Source organism: Neltuma alba, unplaced genomic scaffold (assembly GCF_004799145.2).
Source record: "Neltuma alba isolate B1F8T4 unplaced genomic scaffold, ASM479914v2 tig00011318_pilon, whole genome shotgun sequence".
Taxonomy (NCBI): domain Eukaryota; kingdom Viridiplantae; phylum Streptophyta; class Magnoliopsida; order Fabales; family Fabaceae; genus Neltuma; species Neltuma alba.
Window position 1 is genome coordinate 1,018,139 of NW_021636025.1, and position 19,400 is coordinate 1,037,538.

General features: G+C 32.8%; 1 pseudogene; it reads left to right on the forward strand.

Moving 5' to 3' along the window:
• The first annotated feature begins 912 nt into the window (after positions 1-912).
• LOC114711783 (GDSL esterase/lipase LTL1-like) lies at positions 913-12,036 on the forward strand (annotated as a pseudogene).
• Positions 12,037-19,400: the final 7,364 nt, after the last annotated feature.

The window sequence follows — 19,400 nt, forward strand, 5'->3', positions numbered from 1 at the left end:
TCACGGTGGTTTTAAGTACGATATTTATAACATCTCAAATTTTGGGCATAGAAATGCCAGAGTTAGCCTTAAATGGAAACTACTAGACCCTTTTTGGTAGAAGTTTTAGAAGTTTCCTAGAAGGATGAGAGGATTTTAAGGGATTAAATCGTAAAGTAAGAGTTTTCTTGAACCATGAAATAGGCAAGTTAGAGACTCCGATGAAGTCTTGAGTGCTCAAGGATGTGAGTTGGAGATGACTAAGAGCTAAAGGTTATGTTGAGAACCTTAGTGAGATGATTCTTGAGGTTAAACCCAAATAGGGACTTATTGTAAGTTTGGAAGGTTTCAGGCCAAAACGGGCAATGATGGAAACTACACGAAAAAATTCAAGAAAAATTCCAGAAAATTGGGAGATAAGGTTCTAGGGTCCGTATGAAGTTAAAAATGATAAAAATATCTCTAAAGCAAATTGATGAAATTCCTAGGATTTTGACTAATTATGAATATTAGCAAAAATTAAATTATTAAAAATATGAAAAGGCCTTAGATAATTGAAAAAAATGGGGACTAAATACTTGAATAATTATTATAGGTTTTAAAAATGATTTCATTCCCAGAAAGCGAAGAGGTTAAAAATGAATTTAAAGTCTATTTATATACTATCTGGGAAAAATCAAAATAAACCGTCTATAGGTTGACTTTTGACTTGAGAAAAATTAGAGAAATTTCTCATGATAAAAACACAGTATTCGTACCTACACACAAATTCTAGGAGTCAGAGACTGATAGAGAGAATTTGGTCAAGTTTACTTCGAAATAAATATTATTAAACATTTTAATGAAAGAACAAAGCGAGAGAATCACTCCCTTTTTAGGCATGTTATATAATACCATGTGAAGTTAACTGTCATGAAAAAATGATGCTAAAACATGTCCCAGGGTTATCAGGTAAGTTAGGACTCAAAAAAGTACCCGATATAACGTAAAATTATTAAATAGGTGGAGGAATAGTCAAGAGTATAACTATGCATAAATTTTAATTTATTTTTTTCCTTATTTTATTGCAAATTTGATAAAGGGACATGGATAGAATAATACATTTTGTTAAGGATTAAGCTTGGAAGAATGAAATCGTGTAATAAAATATTATGCTTTCTTCACATATGGAATATGTGGCATATGATGTGTCCCTTAAGGTGGCATGGGCATTGAATGAAGAGGATACCTAATGGTAAGATCATGAAGGGATTAATTTAAGATGAAGACAAGTGTACATGGTAACAAGTAAATGGTAACTTAAGGAATTACTATAAGGTAAATTTAAACTACTCTATGAATACCCCTCCTCCCCCATTTGATGAGAGTTTCGGCCAACACAAAGAGGGAGAGGAGGTGCACAAAATTTTGAAGGAGGAAAAAGAAGATCAAAAGAAACCAAGTTAGATCAAGCTCTAAGAGAGGGTATGATTATGATTTTTGATGTAGTTTATCTTGCCATTTGTCTTGTTGAGCTTAGCCATGGTTTTGATAGATTTTGGAAGTTTTAAACCATGTAAAATATTGTTTGATGTTAGATTGATGATTTAGAGGAAGAAATGAGTTGTAATCAAGTGGTTTTATGATAAAAATTGAATGAATCCAACTTCCTTTAACCTTGTGTGAATTTCGGCCTGACCTAGGGTTCTATATAGGGCTAGATTTTGATGATTTTGATGCTTCTAATGTGTTTAGAATGAAAAATTATATGGGATAAAGGTGAAAAAAATAAGTTTGGAAGTATTAGAATTGACAGTAGAATTTTTGCCCCATGTCTTGACCAAGACTTGTTCATGGGGAAGGAGTTGGATTTTGTTTAATATGATATTGGAAATAGATTCTAGATGCAAAATTATGTAGAAATAGCATGTGAAATTAATTTTAAAAAGATTGGAAATCAAGCTCGAAGGCTAGAAGTCAATATGGCTTGAAGAGAGCAAAGTGTTGATGTGGATTGTGATCATGGCTCTAACGAGTGAATGGCATTATATTGTGTGCTAATATATTTAAGGCCATGAGACATCAAGGAAGATGAATGGAAAAGGTTGAGCAAGCAATCTAAATGGTTAGAGGCAAAGGGAGTAAGAGGGAGCAAAAGAGAAAGCTTAATGACATAAAGCAGTGAACTTGCCCTTATTGTGTGCTTGATATGTATGCTTGAGTGTTGGTGTTGCTTGATGATGATTTAGAATGTGAAAGATTGAATGCTATCCTATTTCTTGTATGTTCCATGGCCATATATGAATAAAATATTGAGCATTAGAGCATGTCATTTTATAAGCTTGATAGTGTGTGACCAAGCATATCATCCACTCAGCATTTGTCTTGCATATATGTGGGTAATATTTACTACTGAGATTCTTTTAGATCTCACCCTACCTTAACCAACCCTAATATGTGTTAATGAGCAAGCAAAAGGATGCATGAAGTAGAAACAAATAAAAGAAAAAAATAATTGAGAAAATGTATTATATTACATTATTTAATTTCTATGTCAATATGTGTGTGTGTGTGTATTTTTTTTTTGGCCTGAATCAATGTATATATCGATAGTGCCAATGACATTATGTAAAGTTAAATGATGATGATTGATGATGTCTTTGTTGTTAAAGCACTCAATTAAACTAAGTCTTAATTAATTTGTAGTTCAGAATCAACCTAGGTCATTACTTCTAAGAAGCAAGTTATGGATTTCTTTAGGTAAAAATTTAAGTGATGAAAAATATAATAAAATGGACCTAAACTAAAGCGCAAAATGCTAAATCTAAGTGCAATACGCAAATGCCCTAAAATCTATATGAAAATTAAATTAGACTAAATGAATGCAAATGCAATTTGGGGGGGGGGATTTTTTTAGAAGGAAAATTAAAATGATAAGTAAAGAAAATTAACTTAGAGAGCAAAAAAAATTAACAAGTACAAGTGAAAGGTTTCTCTACAGATACGTAGAAGGAGAGCAACTTAGGATTTGCAAGGAGTTAACTTTCATAGCCTAAATTAATTAATTAGACCAAGGAGAAGTGGCAAAATAGTGGAATTAATAAGTTTAATTACTTACTTGAAACAAAGAAAACCCTCAAATTCAAAAACCCTTAAATCATTAGAGAACTCATAACAGTATAAGGTTAGTTAATTAAACTTATCAAAACCAATGACAGAAAATTCAAATTAATTTTGAAAATTATGCTTAGAATTATCCAATTAAAAAATTATATAATTTATCAACTCAATTAAACTATTAGAAGGCAAAAGAACCTAAATTTGCAATTCAACTCACATTGATAATTAAATCTATAATGAAAACTCAATTATAAATTTAATTAACAATGCAAAGGTTCATAAACATAAATTACATCAAATATTTCAGCACGAATATAATCCAAATATCAATCCAATCTAAGAATAAAAATAACAATTTAAAACTAAATGGTCTCATAAAAATACAACCCAAAATCATTTAAAACTAAATAATATCAAGTTCTTGAACTAAAAAGATAAATGGAACAATATTCCCTTGTAGTTTTCAAGTGCTAGCCTAAAGATCAAGCCTTGTCCATGCTCCTCCTAAGTTGTCTCCTTAGCAACCTTAAGCTGCCATGAACATATCTCCTTGTCCAAGCTTCTTAGTGCAGTTCACGGACATGTGGCGCAATGAATGAAGAAGGTGGTGTTAGGTGGATGATTGTAGTAATATAGGTGAAGTATATGTGGAATTAATTGAATGGATGATGATGGAATATGGGGAGAGTGGTTGCTGTTTGAAAGGAAATCCAAGAACATGATATATTGGTGAGTGAGTTTGATGAGGTTACAGCTAGGTCAATTTAACAGGAGAAGAGGAGATTTTTTTGGATCTGAAAATCAAACCCGTTAGTAATTAATTGACCCACTTGATATTAGCTATTAGATTGTGCTTAATTTCTAAGAAATAATCTTGTACCATTGGATTTCCTACATGCTCTTCCTTGACCTATAAGAATTTAAATGCATCTATTAATATAGATTATATCCAAATATGATATAATCTATATCAAAATTAAATATTAGATATGCACAAAAATAAGATAAGAAATTTCAAAACTTTTCAAAAATCAATCTTTCTAAAAATATGAGAATTGTTTCTAAAGAAATAGGAAATATTAATTTCAAGCTAAAAATAGGAAATAAAAAATATTCATATTTTCAATCCAAAATCTCAATTTTTATGAAAAATCCTAAAATCAATCAATTAATCCAATAATACATAAAACATCTATTTACGCTTAAGATATCATTCAAATCTAAGATTGATGTGGGATAAAATATATAAAAAATTAACTTTTATCAATTCTCTCATACTTAACCTTTCTATTCTTGGATAAAGCAAACGAAGACCAAAAGATAGTAAAAGAGCAAAACAAACCAACAAAAGTGAATGTTCTGATCACAAGCAAAAAGTGAGCCAATGTATTGAACATCTTTCTTATCCAAGTAATCTTCTCATGAATCAAGAAAACAAACATTATGGTAATTTACTTGACAAAAGGAAATCTAAGCTAGAAATCTCTAACCAAGAATAATGTGTATGTCACTCATCACTCAAAAGTGTATTGGCTTGTGTTTGCACTTAAAATCACCCTATCCAATCCTTTTTCCATAAGTTTAACAGGAATCTAAATTCTTCACCAATAATAAAGCAATTGCAAGCATAAATCAAAATGACTTTTATCAATGTATAGTGGGGCTAAGGTTAAGGAAGAAAGGGTGCATTGTTTGGAAAACAAAGTTGAACATCTTAGGAAATAAAGAGAATCAATAAAAAAATATAACGGAATGTAAAAAACTAAATTAAACTTGAACTGGGTCATTATTCTTCTTGTGTTTTTTTTTTTTTCATTTCTCTACTTTTCTTTCAAACTTTTTTTTAAAACTTTCTTAGGTCATTATATATATGTTCTTTTGATGTGAACTTTCATAATGGTGATACAAAGGCTCGGTTACTCAAGCGTGGATAACTTTATTGGCACCAAGATGCTACTAGCATGCTCATAGTTTTTACTGGCCGTTAGATGTGAAGATTGATATTGGTGATTAAGATCCCTAGTTACTAAGCATAGCTTAAACTAGAGGTGCGGAATCTTATTACCTACTCTTTTTTTTTTTTGTCCTTCTTCAATTTGACCCAAATCATAATTCTAAATGTGTTCTTCCATCCCAAGTAGATGTGATATAATACACTTCAATTCCTTAGATATTAAAAAAGGGTAGGAATTTTTTTTTTCAGGTTGAGGAAGGAAAAAAACAAGTGAAGGCTCAAAAAGGGTTAAGCAAAGATGTACACATAAAAAAGGTAGGGTTTTTGGCTTAGCTGACTAGAAAGAAAAAAAAATTGTGAAATAAATGCCTTTATCATCTTTATGTGTAATTAAAATTAAAGACTTTGAGATATGTGGAGAAACAAATTTCTAATACCTCTTGATAGGATACATCTATTGTTATTAGACCACACCAGCAAGCTTCACATCATAAGCAAGGTGGACAGTCAGATAAACCATGCCAATAAAGAATAATAGAGGGAATATCATCTCTAGGTGACAAAGTATGAGAAAGATTTTATTTTATAGCTGATTGAGCTTCTCAATTATCAAGACCTTTGCACACAACTTTTTTAAAAATGAACAAAACTCCACCAACACCATGGAGTCATCAGGAGGAAGGTTGCATCAAGACATGTGAGTCATGACTCTTCAGCTCGGTAACCTTTTAAGCCTACAGATCGATACATCTGGAGATATTGCTGGAATATCCATCTAGAACCTTTATTTTCTTTAGTGTAGAAAGGAAGATATCCTTGTTTTGCTTCATCAATGTGAATTTAGCCAGTTAAAACCTGTCATTATCATCTGGCCAAGCGTCTTGACGAATTCCAAGGGCTCATAAATCTTTTCTAGTTGATAGATGGTCTTTGGATTTTTCGACTTCGTTAAGCAAGGTATATAGAACATTATCACACATATTCTTTTCAATGTGTATGATGTTGAGACTATGACATTCTAAATTAAATTTCTAATAAGAAAGGATGAAGAAGATGCTTCGCTTTCACCATTGCACATGCTGACCATCAAATCTTTTATGAGACTATCATCCAACCTATTTAGTATCATCTTTCCCATGAGATCATTTTCTAGCTATTGAAGGATATCTACACCAAAGAAAGTAATATGAGGATCTCTTTTATCTTGTTTCCCATTGAAGCGATTTTGTTATAATCTAAATCTGTGTTTGCAATCAAGAAACCATCAATGGCCCATGAAGCACTACTTAAAACTATGCAAAAGGTACATATCATATAATCCCAAGGAAAAAAATATTTAGGAATTAAAAATCACATAATTATTATCAATTAATATCAATTAAGCAAATAATTCCTAAAATGCCATTGGCACTCAATTAAACCAAATAATCATTATTTAAGCCATAAAAGTGTCCCAAAACTCACAAAATAAATCATGTAAATACATATAAAATAAGGATTTGTCAAGTCCCTCACACTTAGTTTTTTGTACTCCTCGGCAAAACAGTAGTAACAGGGAAAAAAAACAACAGTTTGTACTCATCATGAAAATACATAAACTTTTTTTAAAAAAAAATGAAATGTGGAAAATGTAACTTAATTGGCGCCGCGCGCATACATATTTAACAAAATTAATTACGCAACAGTGCTGCATGTGATTGGCGAAAGATTACTACGTTTATTTAGAAGCAGTTGTCAATGACGTGTATAATAGTATTATTTATGCTAGTATCACATATTACAGTTTATACTCAACATTTTTGATACATACATGCGTATATACATATTTATTGTGAATGCAATCAAATTAATCAAATTATCATGCAAAATAGGAAATTGGCAAAAAATTAGGGAAAAAAAAGCAAACAGTTAATTACATACCAAATAAAGATAAATTAAAACATCAAAAACTGTAAATTTAGTCAAAATTGATTTCGTTTTAGAATGCATGCGATGTTTCCTTAACAATAAAACTGAGTTATACATGACACGTGCTTTTATGAAAGTTTGTATATCTCGTATGTAAATGCTCTTAATTGCAAGATAAAAGCAGTGTCGTAGTTTGTTGTGATGTCTCGAAATCTTACACGACCCACATATAACGGCGAAAGTTTATTCTTCTTCATCAACCTTTTGGTATACATGTATATATAATAAAATAAAAGAAATATTTTTTTTCAAGATATAAGAAATATGTTCTTTATTTTTTTTAAAAAAAAACCATGCATATGAATGGGGATTGCTAAAAAGTATGTTCATATATTTTATCAACTCTGGTAGTTGTCTTCTTCATTTTTAAGCTCTTTCTTTTTCATTTTATGAAAAAAAAACTAAAATACAACGTCCATCCTGGATCTTCATGTGCAATAATCAGGTTATAATAATATAGACATTAAATAAATCCTCCTAAGGGACAGAGTTATATAATGAGTCCATCTTTTCCCTGTGTCAGCTGTATTTGGGGCTCGTTATACATAAGTGTGGGGACTGATTAAAAGAATGGTACAGCATGAGTAGTTCCAACATACACCTATATAACACCTAATGCCATAGCTGAAGTGAAGCATCGAAGAAGTTGAGTTTTTATTTGCAGAGCTAGGTCTGCATATCTAGTAGCCATCTATATATCCCCGTCAGCTTCTTTCCTGAAATTAATTAGCAATCCGAAATGGCTAACTCTCTGGGTTTGATCATCTTGAGCTTGGCGTGGCGTTGGCTGCGGCGAGCACGGCGGAGGGTGCGAGGGCTTTCTTTGTGTTTGGCGATTCGCTGGTCGACAATGGCAATAACAATTACGTGGCAACCAAAGCTCGTGCCGACGCTTCTCCTTATGGCATTGACTACCCAACTCGCAGACCCACTGGCCGCTTTTCTAATGGCTACAATATTCCTGACTTTATCAGTAATTAATTTAATTGCTTTCACCATCTGCTTTTAGCTTTGTTGTTGCTTGTCATTAACTAAATATATTGCATCGACAGGTAAAGAACTTGGGTCAGAATCCACGCTACATATTTAAGCCCTGAGCTCACCGGACGAAGATTGCTTGTTGGTGCCAACTTTGCTTCTGCTGGCATTGGAATTCTCAATGACACCGGGATCCAATTTGTACGTATATTGGACTATTAATATTTGAATTAATGACTTGACCAATAATGGCATGAGTTCTGAACGAAAGCAAGTAAATTCTACAGGTAAACATCATCAGAATATACCGACAGTTGGAGTACTTCGAAGAATACCAGCGAAGGGTGACTGCTCTGATTGGAGCCGCCAGGACGAAGCGATTAGTGAATAGAGCACTTGTCACATCTCGTCAAATTTAGCATTAATAGGAAAAATAAAAAATTTGGTTGAGGTCTAATAGAAAAAAAAGGTTGGCTAAGAAAACTAAGCATGATGTGAAACTCAAAAAGAGTCCAGACAGGTATTTTCAAATTTATCGGTCTAGGAAGAGCAAAATGGGAAAATTTGAGAAAAATTCTGAAAAATTTTCTAAAAATGGGAAATTGGTGGATTAGAGATTTTGGAACCTCAATGAAGGCTCTAGAAGTGAAATTGGTGTGAAAATGAATTATTATAGAATTTCCCGAATACGGAGGTTCTTCGAGAAAACAGTGAAAAATTAAAGGAGAATAATTATTTTAAATAGCTAGAAACCTCAATAATTCCTGAAAAAATGTGGATTAAGTATCTAAATATTTATGAGAATTTATAAAAAATTTTTTCAAGCCTTGAAAGTATAGGAATTAATTTTAAGGAATTTATTTTCCCACAATGACACCAATAGAGGCCTAATCGAGAAAAATTCAAAATAAATGCCAAGAGGTAGCAAAAAATTCTGAAAATTTTCAGATCATGTTCTCATATTAAAACATAAATTATCATGAATAGAAATAAATTTTTGAAGCTCTAGAAAAATCATGTAATGTTACTAGTGAATAATAACTAATAAAGTTTCAGAATGGTTTGGGATTTTGATTTGGATTGTAGGCCATCTTTTTGGGCCAGCCTAAACCATTTGTGGGGCCCATATTAGGCTCAATTCAAGCCCAATTTCCTGCAGCTTCTGGGCAGCTCTATTTTTAATTAAATAAAATGCAAAATTAAGGGATAATTGTTGGAAAAATCTAGAATTGGGACACATGGATGAATCTGAACATTTCTTGCATTGTATGGCTGCCAAATAACCCCCCTAGGTGGTCTTTGGCCGTGCAAAATGGGGGAAGAAGTGGCAGAATTGTTTGCTTATAAATACCCCCTGAAATACAAGGAAAAATGTTAGAAAATTGGAAAATATAAGGGGAGGTGCTGCCCATTTTGTTTTTGAGTTGGAAACTGAATTTGATAAGTGCTTTTGGACAAGGAATCATCCAACTTACATCAAGAAAACATCAAGGTATGCTTGAGCCTTCCTATCCCTAAGGTAGTTTTGGTTGAGTTTTGAGTTGAAAAATTCAAGTGTGATGATGCCAAATTTCGGTCTGTTTATGGAAGGTTTAGGGAAGGATAGAAACTGTAAATACCAAGTGGAATAAGCAAGATTAAGTGGCGTATGGATTGATTTTTAGAAGAAAATACACCTAGGGTTCTATATGTTCATGTTGGCCAAGGGGTGTTCTTGGTGGAGAAGTTTGTTTTGCATTGATTTGATGATTTCAATGGGTTTAAAATGTGTTTTTGTGTAGGGATATACTAAAGGGAAGTGTGTAAAATCATTGGAATCAAAAATGAAATTTTTGGAAGTCTATATACACCTATGTGGCTAAGATGAATTCATGGGGAAGGAGTTTGATTTTCAAAAATCTGATTCCATATTTGAATTCCTCATGAAAAATTATGTAGGAATGAGTCAAGAAGTTATTGTAAAAGAGGAATCATTTTGTTAAAAATCAAGGAAAAGGGGGTTTAATTGACTTTAATGTCAAGCATTAGTGTTTATGCTTGAATCAGTGATGAATTGGAATGTGTTTATGCGTGAATTGATAGGCATTGTGTCAGAGAACAAGAAGGAACTCAAAGGAATTGAAGAGGCTGAATTGGTTCAAGTATAAAAGAGATAGCTTTGAATCTAATTTGATTGTTTTTCTTGTTTACTTAATGTGCATATGTTGCTTGCTTTATGTTTTTATGCATTGATTGATTTATACTATGGTATGTAATGCTTTTTGATATTTGATCTGCTTCGGCCAAATGCTCATTGATACAAATGTGAATATGTACTAATTTCCTTGATGGAATAATGTGCTATTTATGGTCTTGAAATTGATTATTATGCATTGTAACATGTCACATTTTGTGAAGCTTGATTGACATGATAATTATGATTTATTGCTATTGAGATTTCTATGAAATCTCACTCCCCTCAATGTATAAACAGTAATAAGAATCCCAGGTGGTGTCACTGAGAGCGCAAGGAGAAAGAAAAGAGATTCACATATAAGGCACCCTTATCACTGATACAACAATTTGATATAATTTTATACATACACATAACAATGTACATAGTACTATTTCACATGTACAAAAAGTTATGCCCTTCCAAAGTTGGGCATAAATCCTGAAAAATTGCAAAATAACCAAATGAATAGTGTCACTTTGAATGAAACCTGGAAATGATATATGAGATCTGGATACTAATAAGTATTTTTCCTCTAAAGAGCATGTCAAGAGCTTTCTATAGAACTTAGAGCCATACCATTTTGATTTTTCTACAATTAGTTATGAATTTTCAAAGTTTGCCTAAATTGCTGTGAAAGTGTACAGAAATCCGAAAATGGGAATTGTGAAATTAAAATTTTCTCATATTTAAGACTTGAATAATAGTTCCTATTGGTTCCAATTAATGTATAATGTGATAATAAAGAAGGTGTGACAGCACTTGTGCTGATCACTCTCGGAGGCAATGACTTTGTGAATAACTACTACTTGGTGCCTTTCTCAGCTAGATCTCGCCAGGTCCGTTTGCCCGATTACGTCAAATATTTGATTTCCGAGTACAAGACGATCCTACGGGTTAGCTTCTGAATCTCAGGCATGCATGCCTTGACTTTTCTTTTTTAATAAAAATGCCTGAAATGGATGTGATTTCAGAGACTGTACGAGATTGGAGCCTGAAGAGTGTTGGTGACAGGAACTAGACTACTAGGGTGTGTGCCGGCAGAGTTGGCGCAGCATAGCAGAAATGGGGAATGTGCCACTGAGTTGCAGTGAGCCGCATCCTTATTCAGTCCATAGCTCGTTCAGATGTTGGGTCAACTCAATCGCGAACTCGGCTCCCAAGTATTCATCGGAGTCAACACTTGACAGGTGCACCTTGACTTCATCAATAATCCTCAAGCATTTGGTACGTATTTCCAAAAGAAGTATTACCTCCTCACTCCTTAATATAAGAACTAATTAATTAATTTGAATAAATTAAAAAAATTAGTTAAATTAGTTATTTGTAATAAATAGATATTGTTTTTCCTAAAATATATTTGCTAATCAAGTATATTGGTTAGAATTATCATTATTACAAGTACTATCTTGAAAAAAAAATGAATAAATATGAGAGACAAAGTGGATGAGGTCTTATATTTAGAATCAAAATAAAAACCAAATGAGTTCTTATATTAAGGACCGGAGGTAGTATTACTATTTTTGAAAATTTTATTTCCTTCTTATTCTATCGGGTACGTTAATAAATTGAGATGAAGCAATTGAGGATTAATTCTTGTTGTGTGGAAGCAGGATTTGAGACATCAAAGGTGGCATGCTGTGGTCAAGGACCGTACAATGGGATAGGACTTTGCACCATAGCATCTAGCTTGTGCCCAAACTGTGATGTGTACGCATTTTGGGATCCGTTTCATCCTTCGGAAAGGGCCAATAAGTTGATTGTTCAGCAGATCATGTCAGGCACAAGCGAGTATATGAACCCCATGAATCTCAGCACCATCTTAGCCTTGGATTCCACCATCTAATTAATTATTCATCTATTTCGTTTTCTATCATATCGTAATTTCTACTATACTTCCGCGGCCTTCTTTCTTTGTCCCCCCCTTTCGGTTTGTGGGAAGGTTTTTTTTTTTTTTTTTTTGTCCTTGCCAATTGTGGGGGAGGGTTTGAGAGCTTCTTCTGTGTTATTAATACCTGTTTCTGTCTTCTCCCTTTTAAGGATTGGAGTCCAAGCTCCATCCTCTCCAAATAATGACAATATATAAAGTAATTCCTCATTTCACTTTACTCCGATTCTTTCTCTCACCAGATATAGAAGCTACAAAATGAATAAATGCATAGCACTTAATTTTTTTCTCCAGGACTATTAATATATTTACATATATCCTACTTCCCGTCTTTAACATAAGAGTTGGTTGGAGATTAGATATAATTTTAAATATAAGACCTTAATTCATTTTGTCTCATTTTTTTCCAAAATATCTTTATTAATTATAAGAGGTTCTCATCAAGGATTATTATAATCATTCAATGTGCATGATTAAAAAGGATAGTCTAGAGAGATCAACACACATTTGTGATAAATAACTAACTAAATTAATTTCATTAAGATCTATAAATTAGTTATCTAGCTCTTATATTAAGGATATGTATGCATGTATATGTATATATCACACTATCAAAAGGCCGAAGTTCTTATTTCCCTGTACAATAATTTCAGACTCCTCAAAGCTGTACTCTCCCTTGCACAGACAGTTGAGAATACAAATCTTGAGTCAACTTAAAATATGGCGTGTCTCGCTGGAGTGTTCGATTAAAAGTTTAAAGCATTTGAACCATTGGAAAAGTTTTTAAAGTTACAATCTTCTTCTTGTGGTTGGGCGGGGGTTGTGAATAAGTTACAATCTTCTTTCTCAAACATAGATAATTCTTTTTTTGTTTTTTGCCGAGTATAGAGTATTTCAATTAATTTTTTTATCCAAGCAATAAAAGATGATAATGATTCAAATCAGACATTGCTTAATTGGAAAAATTGATTTACCATAAATCCAGATGTGAAGAAAACAAAACGAATTTCGAATTTGTAGATATAAATAGGGTGAATTGTTGATGTGAATGATGAAGTCTTTTCTTAAAATACTCATATTAGAAAACATAAGTTTGCTATATTTAAAAAAGGTTAAAGTGCAAAAATATCCATAAATTTTTTTTTAAAAATGTGTCAAACACCATATACTTTTTTTCAAGTGCAAATTTATTCATCAATGTTCAAATTAAAAGCGGAGCAAAAAAACAAAACACTACCATTTATCCCAGTTATGTTGACCGTTAGAGAAAGAAATTTTGTTTGAAAATGCTGACATGGATGCACAGGTATCCTAGCTGGCAGTAGAAGAAAAAAAGTAAAATAAAGAATAATGCTAACATAATATTATTGTATTAATGGATTTAAAAAATTAAAAAAAATAAAGATTTTCATTAATATCCTTCCGACTTTCCCTACCCTTCTTTCATTTCTCTCGATCCCTCACCCTACCTCTCTGTGTCCCCATATTCTTCAAATCCTAGAGACCATAGTGGCATCCTCCACCAATAGCAGCGGTGGTGAAGGTGACGAGGCCAAATATACCTGTATCTCAACTCGTTTTTCTGACCTGTCTACCCATGTTCTTCACATACCGGTGCCTATGGTGACATCCTCCATTGATGGTGGTGGCAGTAGCAGAGGTGTAAACTATGACGACGAAGTCCAAATGATGATAATGCAGTGAGAGATACCCAGATCTTTGATGCTTGATTTTTTTATCCTCTCTGTCAGTCATAGGCGAGCATCAAAGGTCAGAAAGCAGTTGTCGAAGTCCAAATGATGCAGTTGGGAGTGCTCATGGGAGAAGAAGGTAGCGAGATCTAGGTATTTTGAACAAAGAACGCGATCAATTCCTTGATATTTTTTGGAGTGAAAATTTGGTTCTTTGTGTTTTTTGGTTTGAGTTAAAATCTGGTCGGGTATTGGAGAAATTTTGTGTGTGGGTATTTTGAATAGAAGAAGCTACCGGTAATGCTAGTTGAGCTTCACTTCAGTTCTTCCATATTCTATTCTTCGATCTTGATTATGCTTTAGGAGAGTTGATTGCCAACCTTTTTTGTTCTTCAATTCTTCAGGTTTTTATTTTAAATTTTATTTTTCTATTTCAATTTAATTACAACTCGATCTGACTTTGTTGATATGGAATGATTTTTTATTTGATTTGTGGATTGTTGACATGGCTTGATCTCTGTTCATGCAATATGTTGCTGGTTTGAAAATGGTTAGTCTCGGGCAAGTCTAAGTCAGGACTCAGGTAGATGAATACATAAATAAAAGAAACAAACCTCACGGCAGGAGCAATTCAACGTTAATTAATTCTTCCTCTCCTTACCATCAACAACACCACTCACTAACCCTGCAATTAAAATGGAATTTTAGAATCTTTTGACAGAATATTCTAGTCATTGGTAATTAGTAAGCTTATGTGCGTGTGTGTGTGTATAAATATATATATATATATATATATATGCTCTATCAAAAAATGAACTAATCTTTATGTATGTGTATTTCGTCGGGGGAGTCTATTTCAGGCAAGGGGCTTCTAATGCCTAACTCTCTAATGCTCCTTGAAATGTCTCAACCTCCCACTTCCCAAATGGTTTTTTTTTCCTTTTTAGCATTAGTTTCTATATAAAATAAGTAATAATTTTGATATTTTATGGGTAAAAAGGTGCAGTTTTGAATTTTTTTACAATTTTTCCAAAAATAAATAAATAATGCACAATTTTAGGGTTTTTCTTAAATAAATCGTTAAAAAGATTCAAAATTGCATCATTTTTTGCCCATAAGATATTAAAATGTCACTCATTTTATGTAGAATTTAATAGTGAAAAGAAAAGAGAGAAAAAAATTTGGGAGGTTGGAGCATTTCAAGAAGCATTAGAGACCCTGTGCCCGTAAATTTCAAGCTCCTAACGTGGCCACGGTGCCAAGGGAAGTAAATAAAGAAAATATTTTAGGCAAACTAATAGTACAATTTTTGTTTATATAATTAACTTAATTTTTTTTTTAGTTATCTGACACCTACCTTTAAAAATTGCTTAGTATACCGTTAATGTATATATAGTTAACGCACGTGTTTATACATTTTTGGTAATTGGTAGTTCTACAATAGTTAAATCCTTTTTTTCAGTACGCCGGAAAGAGCACAATAATTAAATCATAATAATGAAGAGAAAATATAGTTTTTAAGTATGATAATTTAAGATGTCTCTAAAGCATTAGCGTGATTTGCGAAAATGATCCCTTGACGTGGTCGGCTTGGATTCTTCTTTGGTACCACCTTTTTTCAATGCAAAAAGGTAAATACTATTTATATAAAAAAAAGTCAAGAATAATTTAATAATTTAACGAACTTATCTTATTATTTTTAAAAATAATATTTAGTGTTTTTTTTATGGTCCTCTTTTTAAGATTTTGGTTAATGATATTGCTGATAGCAAAACCGGCATGGGTTGACTCCTTTTGTACTGCGTGCTACAAGAACAGTTTTTCATTATTAATATTAATATTAATAAATATCTTTTTCGGCAACAAACATGTTTTTACCTGTTCATGTTTAACACAATAATTCTAAATTTCTTAAATTGATTTGTAAGTTAAGAAGTTTTACAATTAATTAGGAACATTAGAGGAAAACAATTAATGTTTTAAATAAAAATGTTCTTGTAAGATCTAGTTAGAGGTATACAATAATAGTATAATTTTAGAGTTAGTGATTCAATTCAAAATTACTTTGAATACTACCTCCAATCCTTAATATAAGAGCTAGTTGATTAATTTGAGTAAATTAAGGTTGTTAAGTTAGTTATTGTAATAACTAGGTGTTATTTTTTCTAAAATACTCTTGCTAATCATTTGTATTAGCTAAAACTACCATTTGATGGAATCTTTAATATGTACAACTATTACAATGACTACTTAAAAAAATAGATAAATATAAGAGATAAAGTAGATTGTGATATTATATTTAGAACTAAATTAAATATCAAACTACCTCCTGTATTAAGTACCAGCGTTAGTATAATATAACATGACTGTCAAACCTCAAACGGAATGTCCATTGGATATGATAACATTCCATTCCAAATTCCATTATACGTTTTTCTAATCCATTTTCAATATGTACATTTTCCAGGTATTTTATTTTCTGAAGCATTCAGAGGTCATTTTCCTTAAATTTTTGTCATGCAAGTGCCTGTAACTCATATTATAGTTGTATAATGGCGCTGTTGAACTTTGACACTTTCTTTCCGTTTTTTTTTTTCCTGATGAACAACTGTGACACTTTCTTTTTGGTGATAAAACTTTGGCACTTTGTGCGTCTGTAAACTGTTTTTTAAATATTATAGTCAATTAATATTCAGACTAGATTTATTTCATAACAAGAAAAACGGGAGGGCCACGCTTCGCCTTTCGAAATGATGTCGCATTCGTCTTTAGCATCTTTTCTATTGCAAGACTGATCTAAATACTATTTAAATCAAAGTCATGAATAATGATTAATAATTTTAAAAATCTGTCTTATTTCTCACTTTAAACAAAGATTTTCTATTGCTTCACAAGATTCTTCACGTGATATTTTTAATCAACTGTTGGATTTGGAGTTACCTGTTTAATCTAAAAATCATATTCAACAATTATCCGTTCCAATGACTACAGAGGTGGTGGATTTGGCCATTAAACGTATGAAATCAGATGGTGCATCAGGACCAGATGGTTTTAATCCAAGATTTTTTCAAAAATATTGGCCTCTCTCTTGAGAGAGGAGGTGTTCTCAGTTGTGCAACATTGTTTTTCTTCGCACTCTCTACTGGTGCCACTTTGTGCTACTTTTATTGCCTTGATTCAGAAGGGATCTATTGCTCAATCGTTCAATGACTTTCGACCAATAAGTTTGCGTAATGTGCTTTATAAAATTATCACCAACGTCATGTGTAACAGATTACAGCCCTTTCTTCAACAACTAATTTCTCGTTTTCAGAATGCTTTTATCAAGGGTAGGATGATTTCTGATAGTATTATGGTCTTGAGTGAGATTATGGCCAAACTGAAATCTTTTGGAAGACAGAAAAAGGGTTGATGTGTGATTAAGCTTGATATAGAAAAGGCACATAACAAGCTTTCTTGGGCATTCATATAGGCGGTGCTTTTGAAAACGTGATCTCCTAGTTCTTCGATTAGCCTCATCATGAGCTGTGTCACTTCATCTTCATATCAAGTCTTAATTAATCGGCTCGCTCCTTTTACCTTCTTTTTACTCCTTCCTGTGGAGTACGTCAGGGTCATCCTTTATCGCCATACATTTATATTCTGTATGCTAATGTTCTTTCTGCTAGGATTTTACAAGCGGTGAATCAAGGCAAGTGGAAAGGTTTGAAAATCTGTCTGTCTTTCATTCCTTTGTCACATATGTTATTCGCTGATGACACTCTTCTAGTGGTATAGGCAAATGAAGATAGGCTGTGAATAATGAATGGCATTTTGAATAATTATGGTAGACTAGCTGGTCAAAAAAGTCAATAAGTCCAAATCACCAATGGTCTTCATTTCGGATGTTAACATTCGCTTGAGAAAAGCTCTGTCAAGTATGATGGGTATTCATTTTGCTAGTAGTCTAGGTAAGTACTTAGGTACTTATGATACGTACTGTTGGAGAAGTTAGATTCTAAGCTAGAATCTTGGAAGGCATCTATTTTGTCTCAGGTAGGGCCAGTTACACTTAAAAAATCTGTTCTTTCTTCTACAATGGTTTATCAATTGCCTTTTCAAATATTTCCATCTTTTTTGACTCACTCCATTGATATGAAAATAGTGGACTTCTTTTAGGGAAATCATGATGGTAGAAAGAAATTACATTTGTTAAGTTGGGAAAAACTTGTTTGCCAGAGAATTTTAGAGGTCTTGGTTTCAAAAAGATTCAGGAGTTTAATTCTGCTTTGCTTGCAAAGAACATTTGGCGAACAATCATCGTGGACAATGATTCTGTGTTGGGATTGACTCTTAAAGTCAAATATGCTGATTTACTTGAAGAAGGGATTATTTTGCAAGGTCAATCCAGTCTAAGGTGTGGAAAGACAACTGTGAGGTAAAAGAGTTAATGTTGCCTAAATTAGCATAGTCATTGTTGATGGTTCATCAATAAACCTCTTTAGTCGCCTTGGCCAATGCAGTGGCCACAGCCAGTGACTTGTCATATGTTGCTGATCTTATATTGCGCCATAGAGGGATTTGGAATTAGAAGCTAGTCTTACAATTATAAGACCCTTATATTGCTGCGTCTTTGTTTAATGGAGTGGACAGAATTGTTTGGAAAGGGAATAAAAAAGGTCAATGCACAATGGAGGATGGATATCAGTCCTTGGTGCCAGACTCAATACACTACAAAAAATTGACTTTCAATATTGTAGGAAAATAGGCCAGTCTACCCTTGGTGGATTGGACCCAAACCTATTTATTTTTTGGGGTTCTGGCGTAAATTACAATACATCCGGGTCGAGCATTGTAGTTTTCACTTTTTGCATTTAAATTGCACAAAAGGGAGCGGGAACGGTTGCAATAATAGTATGTGAGTGGAGGTAGTTTTTTCCTGATTGTGGGGGGAGTTAAAAACCACGAAGAAAAATTTTTGGGGACTAGTTTTTGCCTCTGCTTTGCTTGCTTCCTCCGTTTCTTCCTCCCACTGTGTATTTGCTGTGTAAGATCGAAGATCTGAGTTCTTAACTGTGATCGGACCTCTGCGTGTGGCTATCTGAGATCATTTGACACTTCAGGTATGCTCGAAACTCATTATTGGTATCAGAGCCAGGTTTTATTTTTCCGCTGCCTTGTTCAACTTCTTTCCCTGTGTTTTCTTTTTTTTTGTGTGCCTCACGGTTTGGCATTCTAATCCATCTTAAGTGATTTGCTCTTAAATATTTCACAAATCCCCTCTTTATACTCAGTATGATGATTGTCTATGGTGTATTTAGATAATTCTGTGTTATTTTGAGTTTCCCATTGCTTTTATGACCGTCAGTTATCATAAATTTTTTGTCTCCAACTATTGTATGTTACTAGTCTGTATGGGAGATGACCGAAAACAATCGAAAATATCTAGAACATGGTAAAAACGTAGGTTTAGAAGCATGAAACTCATAATTTGTAAGACTCGTTTTTGAACAGTTAAAGCTTTTGTTTTTGGGTGTTTGGAAAATGAAGTTTTTAGGCTTCAAAAATTATCCCATTACATAGAGCTCAGAAAAACGAAGAAAATGACACCAAGAACGCAAAGAACAGACGTCAAACGAAGGAGATATAGGG